Below are 16,561 nucleotides of genomic sequence, written 5' to 3'. Positions count from 1 at the left end.
ACACTGTATTAAATATGTAAGGTCTTATATACGTGGGTTTGATTACAAAAACTAATAAAGTATTCTCTAAATTAAAAAAAAAAGGATCCAATATCTTTTTAGGTGTTCACTCTGTCCACTCGACCTTTCTTTTGACCTTTCTACTTTTATATTTCCATTCTCCCAACCTTTTCAATCCAGTCCACAGGTTAGGGGTCAAAGTTTTTCTCAGACACTCTCCCAGGGTTCTTGTCTGTTTGTTTATTTTGTTCTGTTCTGATGTATTTGTTAGTTTTTATTTTGTATTACTATATTTTATTTTATTATGAAATATACATTAATTAGCCAGGTGTCATGGTGCTTGTCTTTAGTCCCAGAGAAACCATATCTTGAAAAACCAAAACAAAATAAAATATAAAGAATAATTAATTAAAAAATGTCTGGCAAGATCATGGCCCAAGATCATGGCAAAGGTGATTGCTACCAAGTTCAGCAACGTGACTTGGCTCCCTGAGACCCACATGGTGGAAGGAGAGATATTCCCTGACTTCTATGGGCATATTATAGCACAAACCACTGAGCTCATGACATACACAATAATCTTTTTTCTTTTTATATTGTGGGAGGCAGAGGGTGGTGGTGGTGAGATATGGTTTCTCTGTATAGTCCTGGCTGTCCCGGAACTCACTCTATAGACCTAGCTGTCCTTGAACTCACAGAGATCCACTTTCCAATGCCTCCCGAGTGCTGAGATTAAAGGTATGTGCCACCCCCTGTTGCTGCAATAAATTAATAAATATTAAAAAGTTTAAAACTCATAAATAAAATAAGAAAATGGTACTGTTCTTTTTATATGTTATCACAATGTGATTTGATTCCACAAACTTTATATGACAAAATCTTAAAAGAATCTTGATCAGCTCAATATCAAACTGGTTTTAAAGTTATATGGTGTGTGTGTGTGTGTGTGTGTTTATAAGTATGTGTGTACATGTGTGAGTGTGTGTATGTATGACTATGAGTATGCTTGTGTGTTTGAATGTGTGTATGTATGTATGTTGGTATGTGTTAGCATTCTGTCTAAGCTCCACCCCCACAGTTACCTGGCAACAGCCAGGTATGCCTGACTCACTATAAAAGGGGCTCCTTGCCTTCTCCTCACCTTCTGGCTCTTGCTCTTGTTCTCTCTTACTCTTTCCCTCTTCCTGCTTTGTCCCTTCTCTCCCCATTCCCCTACCCCCTTCCCTCTAGGTGCTCATGGCAGGCCTCTACTCCTCTCCTCTTTTACTCCTCCTCTTCCTCCTCCTCCTCCTCCTCCTCCTCTTCCTCCTCCTCCTCCTCCTCCTCCTCTTCTTCTTCTTCTTCTTCCTCTCTCTCTCTCTCTCTCTCTCTCTCTCTCTCTCTCTCTCTCTCTCTCTCTCTCTCTCTCTCTCCCCTTTCCCTTGTCTTGTCCTTTCATTAAACCTTTCTTCATGGAACCATGTTGGCCTGGTGTGGTTTGTCCAGACACAAGCTGAGATTTCTACCCCAACAGTGTGTGTGTGTGTGTGTGTGTGTGTGTGTGTGTGTATTGTGTGTGTAGTGTGAGTATGCATGTGTATGTGTGAGTATGTGTGTAAGTATGTGTGAGTATGTGTGTAAGTATGTGTGTGCATGTGTGTGTATGAGTATGTGTGTGCATGTGTGTGTATGAGTATGTGTGAGTATGTGTGTGTAAGTATGTGTGTGTAAGTATGTGTGTGTATGTGTGAGTACGCATGTGTATGTGTGTATATGTGTATGTATGTGTGTGTATGTGTATGTATGTCAGTATATATGTCTGTTTGTGAGTATGTGTGTGAGTGTGTGTGATCCATGTTTACTAGGCATTGAATTTGAGGCTTTGAGTTCTAACCCTAATCCCAGTACGAGCCTTAATTGTCAACTTATTGTATCTACCTCATAATTTATTTTCAAGCCAGAATTCATTATTTTTAAAAATTATGTTTTACATAATAATTGTATTCTCTGTATGATGAATTTGTTCCTTGGACTGACCTTTGATTCTACATTTCTATTTAACATGTTGCTTCTCATGTAATTAAAATATTGGTCAAGGAGAAAATCTTGGTAGCCCTGAGATGTTCTTTTAAATTTTTGTTCTTTTTTTTCTTTCTTTTTTTTTTCCCGGAGCTGGGGACCGCCGAACCCAGGGCCTTGCGCTTCCTAGGCAAGCGCTCTACCACTGAGCTAAATCCCCAACCCCCTCTTTTAAATTTTTGAACCAGGGAGTAAAAATTTCTATAAGCATTCCCATTGCTTAGTGAGGATTGTTTTTTATGTTTCCAACTCAAAATAAACACATATGTGAATATGGATGCTAATTTTTTGAATAGGCACTTAGGGAATAGTTTTCTAGCTGTAAAGGTTGCTCTGAGTCCGAATGTCCGCTGAGAAGAGCAGTCGTATCACAAAGACTTTGTCAAAAAGAAGTCAGTGAGACCTATCTACAGCTGTTTCAGAATTCCACTGAAAGCAAAAGTCATCGAAATGTATTTGAAAGGATTTGAGCATTGTAAACCAACATTAGCTCTATACTCTATAGCTTCACAGGAAGTCACTGTCCATCATTGGGTATGTTAAAATTTCAAGTGTGGCACCCATGGAGTGTCTTCCCGTCTTAGAGGAAAAGAGGAGGTGGGAATGGAGAGGGGGATATGAGGGTGGGGTTGGGAGGAGAGGAGGGGGACTGCTATTGGGATGTAAAGTGAGTAAATAAATTGAGGGAAAAGAGATCAAATGTCCTTGTGCCCTTTGTTTTCCTTGTATGTTAAAATATTCACTTGCTGCTCGGCATGTCAACACACACCTGTGAGTTCAGTTATTTGAGCCCTAAGGTAGGAGAGATCAGAGTTTGAGTCCAGCTTGGGCAAAGCATTCCTCTCCATAAACTACCTGAATGGATGAATGAATGAATGAGTGCGTGAATACCATCTATCACTATTAAAGTGTCTGTTAGGGAGAAAGAACTGGAAGAGCTTGAAGGGGCTCGAGACCCCATATGTACAACAATGCCAAGCAACCAGAGCTTCCAGGGACTAAGCCACTACCTAAAGACTATACATGGACTGACCCTGGACTCTGACCTCATAGGTAGCAATGAATATCCTAGTAAGAGCACCAGTGGAAGGGGAAGCCCTGGGTCCTGCTAAGACTGAACCCCCAGTGAACTAGACTGTTGGGGGGAGGGCGGCAATGGGGGGAGGGTGGGGAGGGGAACACCCATAAGGAAGGGGAGGGGATGTTTGCCTGGAAACCGGGAAAGGGAATAACACTCGAAATGTATATAAGAAATACTCAAGTTAATAAAAAAAAATAATAATCTTAACTAATCTTGAGATAGAATAAACTATTCTCTCAGTGGGCAAAAAAAATGTAATTCGTAATGATATAATAAAGTAATCTAAGGTAATGAAAAAAAAATAAAGTGCCTGTTAGGTACTGTCCTAAAATTATCCTAAGCAGCATAGGAAAAGAATATTTGCAGAGCACAAGGAGTTAGTTATCTACTACTAAACCAATGGCAAGATTAACACAAGTGAAATAATAAGAAAACAGTTCAAGATAAAAACATATTAAAGGCGTGTTGTGGGGATCAGAAAAACAATGCATAAAAATAATAGGGTTGAAACCCCCACGAGAGTGGGTCCTTTGTGAGGAGAGGCTCAAGGAGGTTTGCAAAATGGGTAAAGCATTAAAGGCTAAAAAGAAGCAAAAGTAAAAAGGTCTTCTTAGGAAGAAAACAAAAGGGGGTTTGAGTTGTGTTTTGGGGATTGGGCTTTCCTTCAGGGCTCCTAGGTCGCTATCTGCAAAACAAAAGCTAAGGATTTGCCCAAAATAAAGGACCCCTGATAACATCAATGGGTAAAAAGATTGATCTATTTAATCTATTGAAAAGATAAATTACCCTGGGTAGCAGGCCTCCTCCTGATTCAGTCAACTGTGGCCAAAAAAATATTTTTTTATTTTATCTTTTACTGACCACATAGAGACTTTTTTTCTTTGTCAATGTTGTTTTCTAAATAATACAACTACCATTTCCCAGGTATTTACATAGTATTAGGTATTTTAAGTCATGTGCCAATGACTTAAAGAACAGTGTTGGATTCACATAGGTTAGGTGCAAATGCATTTTCTATAAGGAACCTTAGCATCCACTGGAATTCAGGAAACTTCTACAGATTTCCAGTGTTGGGTGGGGACTATATTGGCTATCCTTACTATAGAAACAAAACATTCTTGTCTTACAGTCATTTAATACCAAGTTACAGAATATTTTCCTTTTATTTAGATAAATGTTGTGGTGCTTTTGATATAGCCTTATTAATTATTTCATGATGTCTATCTAATTAATTGTCACATACTACATTTTACTTTCATCTTTATATCTTTAGGTTTTAAACTTTAAAACAAACAAACCATGGTCTCACTATGTAGCCCTGCCTGGCCTAGAACTCAAAGAGATCCTCCTCTCTTTGCCTCTTGAGTGCTGGGATTAAAGACATATGTCACTATGTTTAGAATGGTTTTATTTTATAATAATAATAGTAATAATAGTGGTTGTTGTTATTATTATTATTGCATTGCTAACTCTGTCCAGATTTCGGGTTGCATTAAGCAGCCCAAATGCATCAGAATGAAAATTGCGTTCTCTTTATCAACTCACCACTGTGGTCAACAAAACAACCCATCCAAAATCTACTAGGAATATGTGTGATTAATTATTTCTGTATGTTTACTCAGGAGAGCAAGTGTGCGTTCTAGTTCATACACACAATGACTACCTATGGAATTTAGTTTACTACTTCCAGGACTCGGTTCTCCTCCTCTCAACATGATTTCAGATATGGAATTCAGGTCATCATTAGGCTAGGCAGCTGAGGTATCTTACTGGCCTTGTTTGTTTGTTTTTTGAAATCCAGTCTTGCACTGAAGCCTAGGTTATCCTGGAACTCAAGATGTTACTTCTTGTTGAATCTTCTAGGTGGTAGGATTAAAATAATATTTTGGCTTTAGAATAAGCATGAACAGGATTGTAACTTGCAAGGAGGTTGAGGTAGGTGAACATGTTAGTCCTTATTCATCATCTTGTAACATCTAGGTTATAAAGTATTCTTTTTTGGTGAAATATTCATCATGAAAACTTCATTGGAGCTTTACTTTCAAATATTTGAGGTTTTCAGTAAAGAAAGGTCTGCTAGAGATACTGTGAATAGTCTTCAGAATAAATTGTAAAGTACATTTTAAAACCCATAACGATGATTCTCAGGGTCCACATCACTAAGCAGGCTCTTAAAGAAACAGGAACCATTCATCAGTTATATTTCATTGTTTAACACTTGAGCACAGTTAGATCACGTTTTGGTGAATTTCTTGTTTTAGGGTGTGTGTGTGTGTGTGTGTGTGTGTGTGTGTGAGAGAGAGAGAGAGAGAGAGAGAGAGAGAGAGAGAGAGAGAGAGATAAAAATATACCACCATCTAAAAATGCTATCACAATTTACTCTTCCTCCAAAAATGCTCGTTTCAATATTTGGGTCTGTATTTACTAAATATGCAAATGACATAAAAAAGCAGAGACATTGCCAACATTGGATGAATAGAAAACCTTGCAACACTAAGCTAACACAAAGAAGCCAGTTACATAGACTATGTATTATATGACTCTTGTTACATGAGATATACAAAAAGGGGGAGGGGGAACTAATGATTGCTAAAGAGGAGAAAAGTTGGAGCAAAATAGGGAATTATAGCTTATGGGGTAGGGGTTCCTTCTAGAGTTAATGAAAAAAAGATCCTAAAATAGATTATGTTGTTTGCATATGTTTATCAATTGACTAAAAATTTATTGAATTATAGAATTAAGAAGTGAACTATATGGTGTATGAATTGTATCTCAATAAATCTGTAAAAAGGGAGAGAAAAAGGGAGACAGGGAGGGAAGAAGGGGGAGGGGAGCAATTAGACAGCTCAGGCTCAAGGAAAACCAAAATGCAGCTACAAACCATGATGCAGAAAACCAGTAGAGGGTCTGCGACCACAAGAGACTAAACTCATAGAAATCAAAAGGGCTTTTGAAGCTACATAGTCCATTTTTTTCATTAGTGTGATCCCTTCTTTGGCATTTATTGAAAGAAAAACAAGTCAATTCAGTTTACCAAGAGTAAGATTTAATATAAATGTTACAACATTATTTTAAATTAAGCTGGAAGCAGAGTTCTGATAGCAAAAAGATGACAGGTTTCTTCTTTGATATTTTTAGAACAGTCTTAATTACCACATGACAACTAGTTCAAGGATTTAAAATATAACTTGTGTTTATAAAGTTAATTGGATATTTGGTCTAAGTACCCGAGAGGAAATGTCTTTGGAAAATGTCAAAGAAGGCTTTCTATAAGAACTCCCCCACCCCCCCACCCCCCACCCCCCCCACCCCCACCCCCCACCCCCCCACCCCCACCCCCCCACCCCCCACCCCCCCACCCCCACCCCTACCCCCCCACCCCCACCCCCCACCCCCTGGCAGGCAACAATTCTTGGTAGCACTTGTGTGTGCTTTTGCCAACTGCTGGACAAAAGAATGAAAGACAGGTGCAAAAATAAATCCTCCTTTGCAACCCGGAACCCATTGTTCAGTAAGAGTTTTGATACATATAAAAGGAACATGATACTTTAACAAAAGGAAAGAGACATGCCTTGGTTAAATCGACACCCAGAGTGTGCTGGCTGGGTTGTTTACCACTGATATGGCCTCAACTTGGTACAAGGATGCAAGCAGAAGGAAAAGCTGTCTACCTACTACAGCCTCCCCTGGACACACTGAGCAGTATTACGGTTAGATCACTCCTAGTTAGTGGTTGAACTGCCACATGCTTTTAACTAAGGCCGGCAAAGTAGTAAAAAACCTATGTGTGGATGTGCACACATGAGTGCATGTTTCTGTGTGGGTGTACATCGGTGTGTAGGTCAGTGTTCATCCTCTGTGTCATTTTCATCTTACTTTTCCTGATAGATATGAGCTCTCATGGGTTTAGACTAGCTGGATAGACAGTGAGGAGTAAGTAGGGTTCTCTCTCTCTCTCTCTCTCTCTCTCTCTCTCTCTCTCTCTCTCTCTCTCTCTCTCTCTCTTTCTCTCTCCAAGCTTACCAGTAGGTGCCAGTGTACACAGATTTTTTTCATTTAAATGCTTGAAAGCTGTTTTTAAATTTAATTTTTTACTTATTTGTTTTATATCCCATTCACTGCCTCCCTCCCAGTCCTCCCTCCCACACTCCTTCCCTCTCTCCTTCCCCTTCTCCTCTCAGTGGGTAGGCCCCCTTGGTTATCTCCCAACCATGACATTTCAAATCTGTGTAATATTAGGCAAGGCACTTCCTTTCCCACTGAGGCCAGACAAGGCAGTCCAGATAGAAGGACATAGCCCACAAACAGGCAACAGCTTTTGGGATAGCCTCTGCTCCAGTTCAGGCCCCACATGAAGATCAAGCTGCACATCTTCTACATATGTGTGGGGAGGCCTACGTCCAGCCCGTGTATGTTCTTTGATTGGTGGTTCAGACTCTGAGAACCCCAAGGGTTCAGGTTAGTTGACTCTGTTGGTCTTCCTGTGGAGTTCTTATCCCCTGCAGTCCTTCCTCCTGTAATTCCATAAGAGTTCCCAAGCTCATCCACTGTTTGGCTGTGGTTGTCTGGGTCTGTCTGAGTCAGCTGCTGGGTGGAGCCTCTCAGAGGGCAACCTGCTCCTGTTTGCAGGCATAACAATGTATCATTGATAGTGTTAAAACTTGATACTTGCCCATAGGATGAGTCTCAAGTTGGGCCAGTTATTGGTTGGTCATTCACTCAGTCTGCTCTATCCCCCTGTGCCTGAATGTCTTTAAGACAGGATAAATTTTGGATTGAAAGTTTTGTGTGTGGTTTGGTGTCTCTATCACTCCACTGGTGTTACTATCTGACTACAGCAGGTGGCTTCTTCAGGATCCATATCCCCAATGTAGTGAGTCACAGCTGGGGTCACCCGCATTGATTCTTGGGTACCTCCCTTATCCCAGATCTCTGTCGTGCACATATCTTTTAAAGGACATATTTTTGTTTTTAGGTTTTCAAGACAGGGTTTCTCTGTGTATCCCTGGTTCTCCTGGAATTTGCTCTATAGACCAGGCTAGCTTAGAACTCAGACATTTGCCTGCCTCTGCCTCCTGAGTGCTGGACTTAAAGATGTGTGCCACCACCACAATCCAAAAATTACTTTTTAGTATTTTGAGATTATAATATTGTGCTCTTTACTTGATAAAAACTAAAGTCATTTGAGAGGAAGGAATCTCACTTAAGGAAATGCTTTCATAAGATCTTGTTGTAGGCAAGCCTGTAGGGTATTTTCTTAGTGATTGATGGATGAGCACCCCGCCCATTGTGGGTGGAGCTATCCCTGAGCTGGTGGTCCTGGGTTCTATAAGAATGCAGGCACAAGCTATGAGAAGCAAGTTAGTAAACAGCACATTTCTGTGGCCTCTGCATCAGCCTGCTCCTGGTTCCTTCCCCAGCTTCCCTCAATGACGAACACTGATATGGAAGGCTAAGCTAAATACCCCTTTCATCTCCAATTTATGTTTTGGCCATGATCAGAACTCTAATTAAGGCAAATTTTAAACATAATTTTATTCCTCAAACCTCTCTCATGTTTCTGTACCTCTTCCTTCCTCTCAAATTTATGACCTCATTTTCTTTAATTGTTGTTGTTGGTAGTGATGGTGGTGATGGTGGTGGTGTATGTGTGTGTTAGAGGTTTCTTGTTTGTTTGCCACCCACCTCCTTGCCCTGACGTTCCCCTACACTGGGGCATCAAGCCTTGACAGGATCAAGGGCCTCTCCTTCCATTGATGCCTGTTTGTTTGTTTGTTTGTTTGTTTGATTGGTTGGTTGGTTGGTTTGAGAGAGGTTTTACAGTGTAGCCCTGCTGGACTGTTGTTTGCCATGTCCACCAGGCTTCTCTTGAACTCACAGAGATCCTCCTGCCTCTGCCTCCTGACATCCCACATATATACCTAAATATATATATTCAATCTGTTCAGTTTGGATAACGTTACTCATATGCATGCTTTAAAGGCTGACCCTTTAGTAAGTAGTTGCTAACCACCATGATGGTGGAGGGGGGGGGGCTTGGCATTTAGGAAGAGGCAAGAGGGGAATATGACACATAAGACATTAAAGCAGAAAGGAAGCTGGGAAGGAGGGAGGGAGGGAGGGAACCAGCTTTTCAATGCGAATGGTTAGGACTCTGAAACCAGGTCCTTATGCTTGTATGGCAAACATGTTACCGAGTGAGCTATCACCCACCCCCATATAAAATTAAAATAAAAAATAAACATGGGCAAGAAAGATGGCTTAGTGATTAAGAGCATATCATTGCTCTTGTAGAAAAGTTGAGTTCAATTCTCAGCACCCACTCTGGGTGATTCACAATCTACCTGTGATTCCATCTCCAAGTGTGGGGACTATGTCTTTCTCTATAGGCTGGAACACACACACACACACACACACACACACACACACACACACACACACACACGTAACTAAAAACAATAAAAATAACTTGAAAGTAAAAGGACCATCAAACCCAGGTTGAAATCCTCAAGAAAGAATAGCATATGAAATAAGATCGGATGACTATGAAATATTTATGTCAGGAGTCGTCAGTGTTTGTCTAAAAAGGAATGGAATTTTTGTGTGTGTTCCCAGATGATGGTTGTGCTGGTAGGAGGGACTACTCCAGGTTCTGGGGAATGGTTGCCAAATGTTCTCCCCTTGAGCTATGCCCCAGCCCATACATTCCGAGTATTCCTTGCATACAGGTCATATAAACTCTGTTTTAAGGATTCACGTGTTGTAACACAGAAGCATCCTTATAAAGTAGGCAAGCGTGCGTTTGTGTCATAGTCCAAGTTCTGATAAGAATAAGCAGTAACAGGTGACGGTACCTCTAGGGTTGGCCACTCTATCTTATCACTCTGCTTAGCTCAGTATGATCTGAGCTAAGACCATCCAGATAGAATGCTCTTCATTCCTTGCTCTTTTTTTGATGCTGGGGATCTAACTAAGGGCTGGGCATAGAGACGACTTCTATCACCTAGTGAGATATCCAGATTAGAGTTGTTTTATTTTTCTAGTTCTTTTTTTTTACGTTTGTTTTTCTGTTGTGATTTAGAGACATGGTCTCCATGGTGTAGCCCAGGATGATCTCTTGCTGACTAGATAGCTCAGGCTTGCCTGTATGTACAGAGGCACTCCTTTTTCAGCTTTCTGAGTATCGGATTGCAGTCACTGCTCCTGGCTCCAGAATTATATGTTCCTAGATGTTCTTTGAAAAACGAGTATACAAAGTATTCGGTTTCATGATGCCATTTTGAAACAAAGTTTGAGTTTATTTTCCACTGTACATAATCTCCCTGATTCCCCTTCCTCCCTTTGTGTCCTCCCCACACCTTCCTTTCTGCTTTCTTTTCTTATGTGTCACATTCCTCTCCTTCCCTTCCTAAACGCCCCTCCTCCCCCTTCAAGGGTGCCCTTTCCACCTTCATAGCATATGGTCACATTCATACCCATTTATGAGCTTGCATATATTCATTAAGAGGTATGATCTGCTTTCGAAATAAAATGTAACTTTTGTCTTTCAGAGTCTAGATCACCCCACTTAATATTTTTCAGATTCATCTATCTTGAAAATTTCCCAATTTTATTTTTCATTACAATCAGACAAATTAGTATTCCTAAGGGGTGTTTATGTAAGAACTGGATCGTGATAGGAAACAAATTAAAATTAGAGCTCATGCTTCTACTGTCAACCCTTTATGGTCTCAGACCAGAAGGTTTACCATGATTCTGAGTACAGTCTTTTCTACATATTGACATCCAGGCCAGCTTGGGCTGTTTAATGAGCCCCTATTTCAAACAAGCCAACAATAAAACAAAACAAACAAATGAAAACAATGTAGCCTGGAATAGTAGAGACAGCTGCAATCTCAGCAGCACTCAAGAGGCACATAGGGGTCTATTAGAAGTTGAAAGCCATCCTTAGCTACATAGCAAGTTCTTGGCCAGCCTGGCCTACGTAAGAGTCTGCTTCAACAAAGCAAACTATAATTAGTTAATGAAATCCAAATGAGCACCTTTGCTTTTATTTAAAATCTTCAACACCAAATTGGCAGATGGCCATCTGCTTCCTTTTCTTTTTCACTTTTAAATAACAATGTAAATGTACTGGTAAAATTTTGCCAGAGAGGAAATGCAAATCACAACTGTCATCACTATTTATTATTACTATGTGCCTAGATGACAAGCTCTGTCTACAATTCTGTAAACATTGCAATGTTTAATGGTAATCATTCTTCCCCTATTAGAAACATTATTCCTATTCTCAGGTGAGAAAAATAGGGTATACAGAAATTTCTATCCTGCATGGTGGTGCACCCCTATCATCACAGAATTTGTGAAGCTGAGGCAGGACAATCATGAGTTCTGGGCCGTCTTAGGCTATATAGTAAGTTTGCCTGAAAGTGCAGTGATAGGGCTTGGGATATAGTTCAGTTGATAGAGTGCTTGCCTAGCATGCACAACAAAATGCTAGTTTTGATCACTGTCAATGCATAATCTGGGCACTTAGCATCCCAGAACATAGAGGCAGGGGAGACTCAAATGCCCTACCTGGCTACATAGAAATTCTAGGGTGTAGTGCGTATAGATATTTGTTTCCTAGCTTAACTAACAGTGTTGGATCCTAGAAACCCACATAGTGAAAGAGAATTGACTTCTACAAGGTCTCCTCCACCATTCTGTGTTCATATCTATGTATCTACATACACACACACGCACACACACACACACACACACACACACACACACACACACACAAACTAAATGCATGTAACATCAATGATAGACATTCTGAGGCTAGCCTGGCCTATATGAGATCTTATCTCAGAAACAAATGGGCAGGGCCTGTACGATGGCTTAGTGACTTTAAGCACTTGATACCAAGCTTGGTGACATGATTTTGATGTGTGGAACTCCAATGGCAGAAAGAACAGACTCCTGTAAATTTCCTTTGACCTGTAGATTCATGCTGTAGCATGCATGGACTGTACTATGCAAGCACTTCTAGCCCACAAAATGGTGTAGTACCTTAAATAAAGCACAAATTATAACAGTACTTAGGATTTTACCTCTCTTCTCAGTTCCACGCTTGGGTCTGAATGGACTGTTAGTATCAATCGTCCACCTGCATTAAATGCTGATTACCAAGGTGTTGGCATTAAAATATAGGGTATTTCAGAGGTAAAAAAGAACAAATAATTAATGTAAGATTTATTTTTTAATTAATAAGAACAAGTAGACCAAAAAAAAAAAAAAAGCATTAAGCTCTCTGGAGGCAAAGGCTGGGGGATTGATAAAAGGTCATCCTGATTTGAATAGGAAGTTTCATGCCAACTAGGCTTATATAAGGATATCCCATCTCAAAGAAAAAAATCACTCCAAATCAACAAAATAACATGAACTAATAGACTAAGTATCTCTTGCTCAAGATCAATTTGTATAGTGAAACAAATCCTGGGTTGTATAGAAGCTTTGACTCTGTCTTGTGTCTGACTACATAGCCCATGATTGCAGCCAGAGGACTTTACAGGAAGCATTGGTGGACTCCAATCTTATGAAATAAAGCATGAATAAGAAACTGCTTACGATCTCATCTTCTTACTTCCATGGAAAAGTAGCTTGCACATAGGCAGTAATGTTCTTAGCAAAGCATATTTATTTCATGCTCTAATCTGAATATTAGTAACTTCTCCACTGTCCATTCAAGTGCTGAAAGTTAGTTAACGAGATGATAGTATTGAAAACTCAGGTACTTGCGAGGTGATTTGTTCAAAAAGAGGAAGCCCCTGTGAATGGTATTGCGAATGGTGACTGTCTTGTCTCTGCCATGAGGACACTTACCTACATCATATATAATGGCTAGTCTTCACATGATTGTATAGTCTGTCTTCTGCTGCTTCATCTTCCTGAGATGTCCTACTTCCTAGAACTGTGACCAGCAAATTGCTATTGTTCAGAAATCATAGGTGTTACCCTAAGACAGTAGTTCTCAGCCTTCATTAACACAGTTCTTCATGTTGCGGTGACCCTCAAACATAAAAGTATTTTCATTGCTACTTCATAACTCTAATTCTACTACTGTTATGAATCACGATGCAAATATCTGATATGCACGATATTTGGTATGTGATCCCAAAGGGTGTGTGACCCACAGGTTGAGAACCACTGCCTAAGATGATTTATTAGAGCAACATAAACAGGTTAAAACACCACGCGCATAGCTAGTCTGCTGTCAGTTCTGTATAATAACATGTACTTCTTTTGTGGTCATTCTACTCCTGGAGTTTTCTCTTCATCAAATAAAACTCTCAGGTTTCAGAGCAAGTAAAACGATTAGTAAGTAGCAAAATAAAAATGTGTTCTACCTGGTCAGGAATACTGATATTCTTGCTTCTGTACTACTAAGACTAGAAGCAGTCAAGTATGGCAGCGCATATCTGTATTCCTAGAATTTGGGGGTTGAGGTAGGAGCATCACTGGGAGTTTAAAGTTATCAAGGGCTACAAAGCGAGCCAATACCACCACTGCCACCACGAAAACTAGAAAGAAACGAGTGGAGAGTTTTAATTTGCAGGTCATATTTTATACAAGAGTGAGATATGTAAGAATTTCAATGAAAAGTTTTTGTCATATCGGTTACTTGTTACAAAAACAAAATGATAGATTCTCATCTGTCCACTAGATGGAATTTAGACAAGCACAATTTTAGTAAAATTTCCAGAAAATAGAATGTTAACATCCAATTTTCCCTATGCTACATTACAGATCACATCAAATATTACGAAGAAGTGGCTTTAAGCAAATTAAATATATCCAAGAACCAACATCTTAGAGCACAGTACCCCAAACTGTTGTTTCCTTTCATTTTATTTAATACAGAGGCTCTTGCAACATCGGTTTTGGTTTGTGATGGAAACAATATTGTTTCAGTGAAAGAACCATTACCAACCATCTCCTGAGGACTGCAGGAATCCAATGACTTCCTTTATATTTTAGCTCTTATGACGCCTGTTTGGAAAGTTACTTTAAGTAATGCCATTTTGCTGCCTAGTGGCAGCATAAGCCCAGTACTGAGGAGGTAGAGACAGGAGGATTGTGTTAAATTCAAGGCCTCCTAAGGCTTCAATTTAAGATCCTGTCTCAACGTCTCTTCTTCTAAAATGTGGTATATTGGAGCATTTTAGATTTCTTTCTGGAATAGCTTTCTTTACTGGAATTTTGAGGATGGCCTTTTAAATATCCTAGGTAATTTTATATCCCTATGATATTGACATGGTGCACGCCAGGTACATACATGCCCTCACATGCAATATTTCCACACATAAATAAATGAATAAATAGTGAGAAAAATAAGAGAGAAACAGCAGGGATGGAGAGAGACACAGAGAGACAGGGTCAGAAATAGAGACTACCAGATCAAATAAAGAAAAGTAAAGTAGCTAGGCTGTAAAAAGGATGAAATCACTCTAAGAACATTTCGGCAACACTTGACAAGACATAGATGTAGGAAAGGACTTTCTGGCTAGGATTCCACTCACTTAGTTCCTAAGGGCAACAGCTGAAAAACAAGGACTCCTGAGACTTAAAAGCTTCTGTATAGCAAAGGAAACAATCAACTGAATGAAGAGGAAGCTCACAGAGTGGGCGAAAAACTTTGGTAGTTTCATGTTCAATAGACAACTGTGAAGAATATACAAAGAATTGAAAAGCAAAGGAGAGAGCTGGAGAGATGCCTCAACAGTTCAGCGCACTGGCTACTCTTCCAGAGAACTCAAGTTTGGGTCCCAGTACTTGGATCAAATAACTCACAAACATTTGTAACTCCAGACTCAGGACATGGGAGGCCTCTTTCCTCAGAGGGCACTTGCATTCAAGTGCATATACTCTCTGTTGACAACATAATGGCTATGTACAATCAAAAATAATAAAATTAAATCTTAAACTATCCCAAAGAATCAAGAAACCAAACGACCCAATTAAAAAAAGTTAGGGAGTGCTATAACATGAGATACCATGTTTGGTGGATATCGCTTTTTTGAAGGGAATCAGAGGAGGGGAAATGGTGGGAGGAAAAGGGTTGGGAGGGACTGGGAGGAGAGGAGAGAGAAGAAGAAATATAAAGAATGATGAAGGAAAAAAAGGACTATGGATATGAACAGAACTTTTGTTTTATTTTGTTTTGTTTTTGAGACAGAGTTTCTCTGTGTATCCCTGGCTGTCCTGGAACTCTGTGCTAGGATTAGAGGCATGTGCTACCACCTCCAAGATATGAACAGAGTTCTTAAAAGAATACATAAAAACTGCTGAGGGATATCTTGAAAAGCATCTAGCATCCTTTGTCATTAGGAGAATTCAAATTAAAAGTACTTTGGGATCTCATCAGTCATGATGACAAAGAACAAGGAAACATACCCAACAAATGTTGGATATTTGGAGAATAGGGAACCCTCATTCACTGATGATGGATTTGTAAACTGGTCTAGGCACTCTGGAAATCAGTTTGTCCAACTCTGAAAAAGCTAAAAGTAAACCAGTCACACGATTTAGCTAAATCACTCCTGAGCATATGCCCAAAGAAGTCGATAGCTTTCAACAGATGTACTTGTTTAGGCATACTTACGGCTGTTTCTATTCACAATAACCAGGAAATGAAAACAAGCCGATTGTCCTTCAACTGATGAATGGCTAAGGGAATTGTCATGCATGTACCCTATTCAGCTAAACAGAAAAATGAACTTGTGAAACTTGCATTTGAATGGAACTGAAAAATTTTGTACTGAGCAAGTTAACCCATGGTAACACAGATCAAGACATACAAATGCTGTGTGTTCTCTCTCACCTGTGGATCCTCCCTCTGAAGGAATCGCATAATTAGGAAAGCAGAGACCATGGGATGGGGGCAGAGCTCTACATGGGGTTTGGGTGGGTAGTAGCACACAGGTGGTATGAAGGACAAAAGAAGACTAACTGGGAGGGAATACTTTAGGGAGGAGGGAAGGAAGGTATCATGGGTAGAAAGAAGAAGAATGAGATAAAATTAAGATGTTTGGAAAAGCCCATAGTGAAATATAATATTTTACAAGCTTATATAAATATACATATTTACTCCAGACTACTGAGAAATTATATATACATATAACTATAAGTTAAATTGAATGTAATTAAGCCACATGAGATGATAATGTTCCACCTCAGGAACCCTACACTATTTAAAATATCCCCAGTGCCAGGCATGGAAAACCTCCCTCTGAGATAGTTGTTGGTCAGACCTCTCCAAGAGACTACATGCATGTGTCTATATACTATGTGTATGCCTTGTGGCTGCAAAGGTCAGAAAAGGGCTCCAGATCCCCTACAACTGGAGTTAAAGAGGGATGTATGCTACCATATGGATAT

At 39.8% G+C, this 16,561-nt stretch overlaps 1 long non-coding RNA gene and 1 other non-coding gene across 2 annotated transcripts in view; both read left to right on the top strand.

The window, feature by feature from the left end:
• The window catches only part of LOC147998334 (uncharacterized), a 95,025-nt gene that overhangs the window by 9,739 nt on the left and 68,725 nt on the right, over nucleotides 1-16,561 (top strand). The gene's annotated exons all lie outside the window — the stretch shown is intronic.
• On the top strand, nucleotides 6,557-6,682 carry LOC120099514 (small nucleolar RNA SNORA40). Its single transcript, XR_015647242.1, has one exon. It is a non-coding gene; the product is annotated as a small nucleolar RNA SNORA40 (small nucleolar RNA).

This window comes from Rattus norvegicus, chromosome X (assembly GCF_021556685.1).
Source record: "Rattus norvegicus strain SHRSP/BbbUtx chromosome X, alternate assembly SHRSP_T2T, whole genome shotgun sequence".
In the NCBI taxonomy this organism is placed as follows: Eukaryota; Metazoa; Chordata; class Mammalia; order Rodentia; family Muridae; genus Rattus; species Rattus norvegicus.
This window is presented reverse-complemented; position numbering and strand designations above follow the sequence as displayed.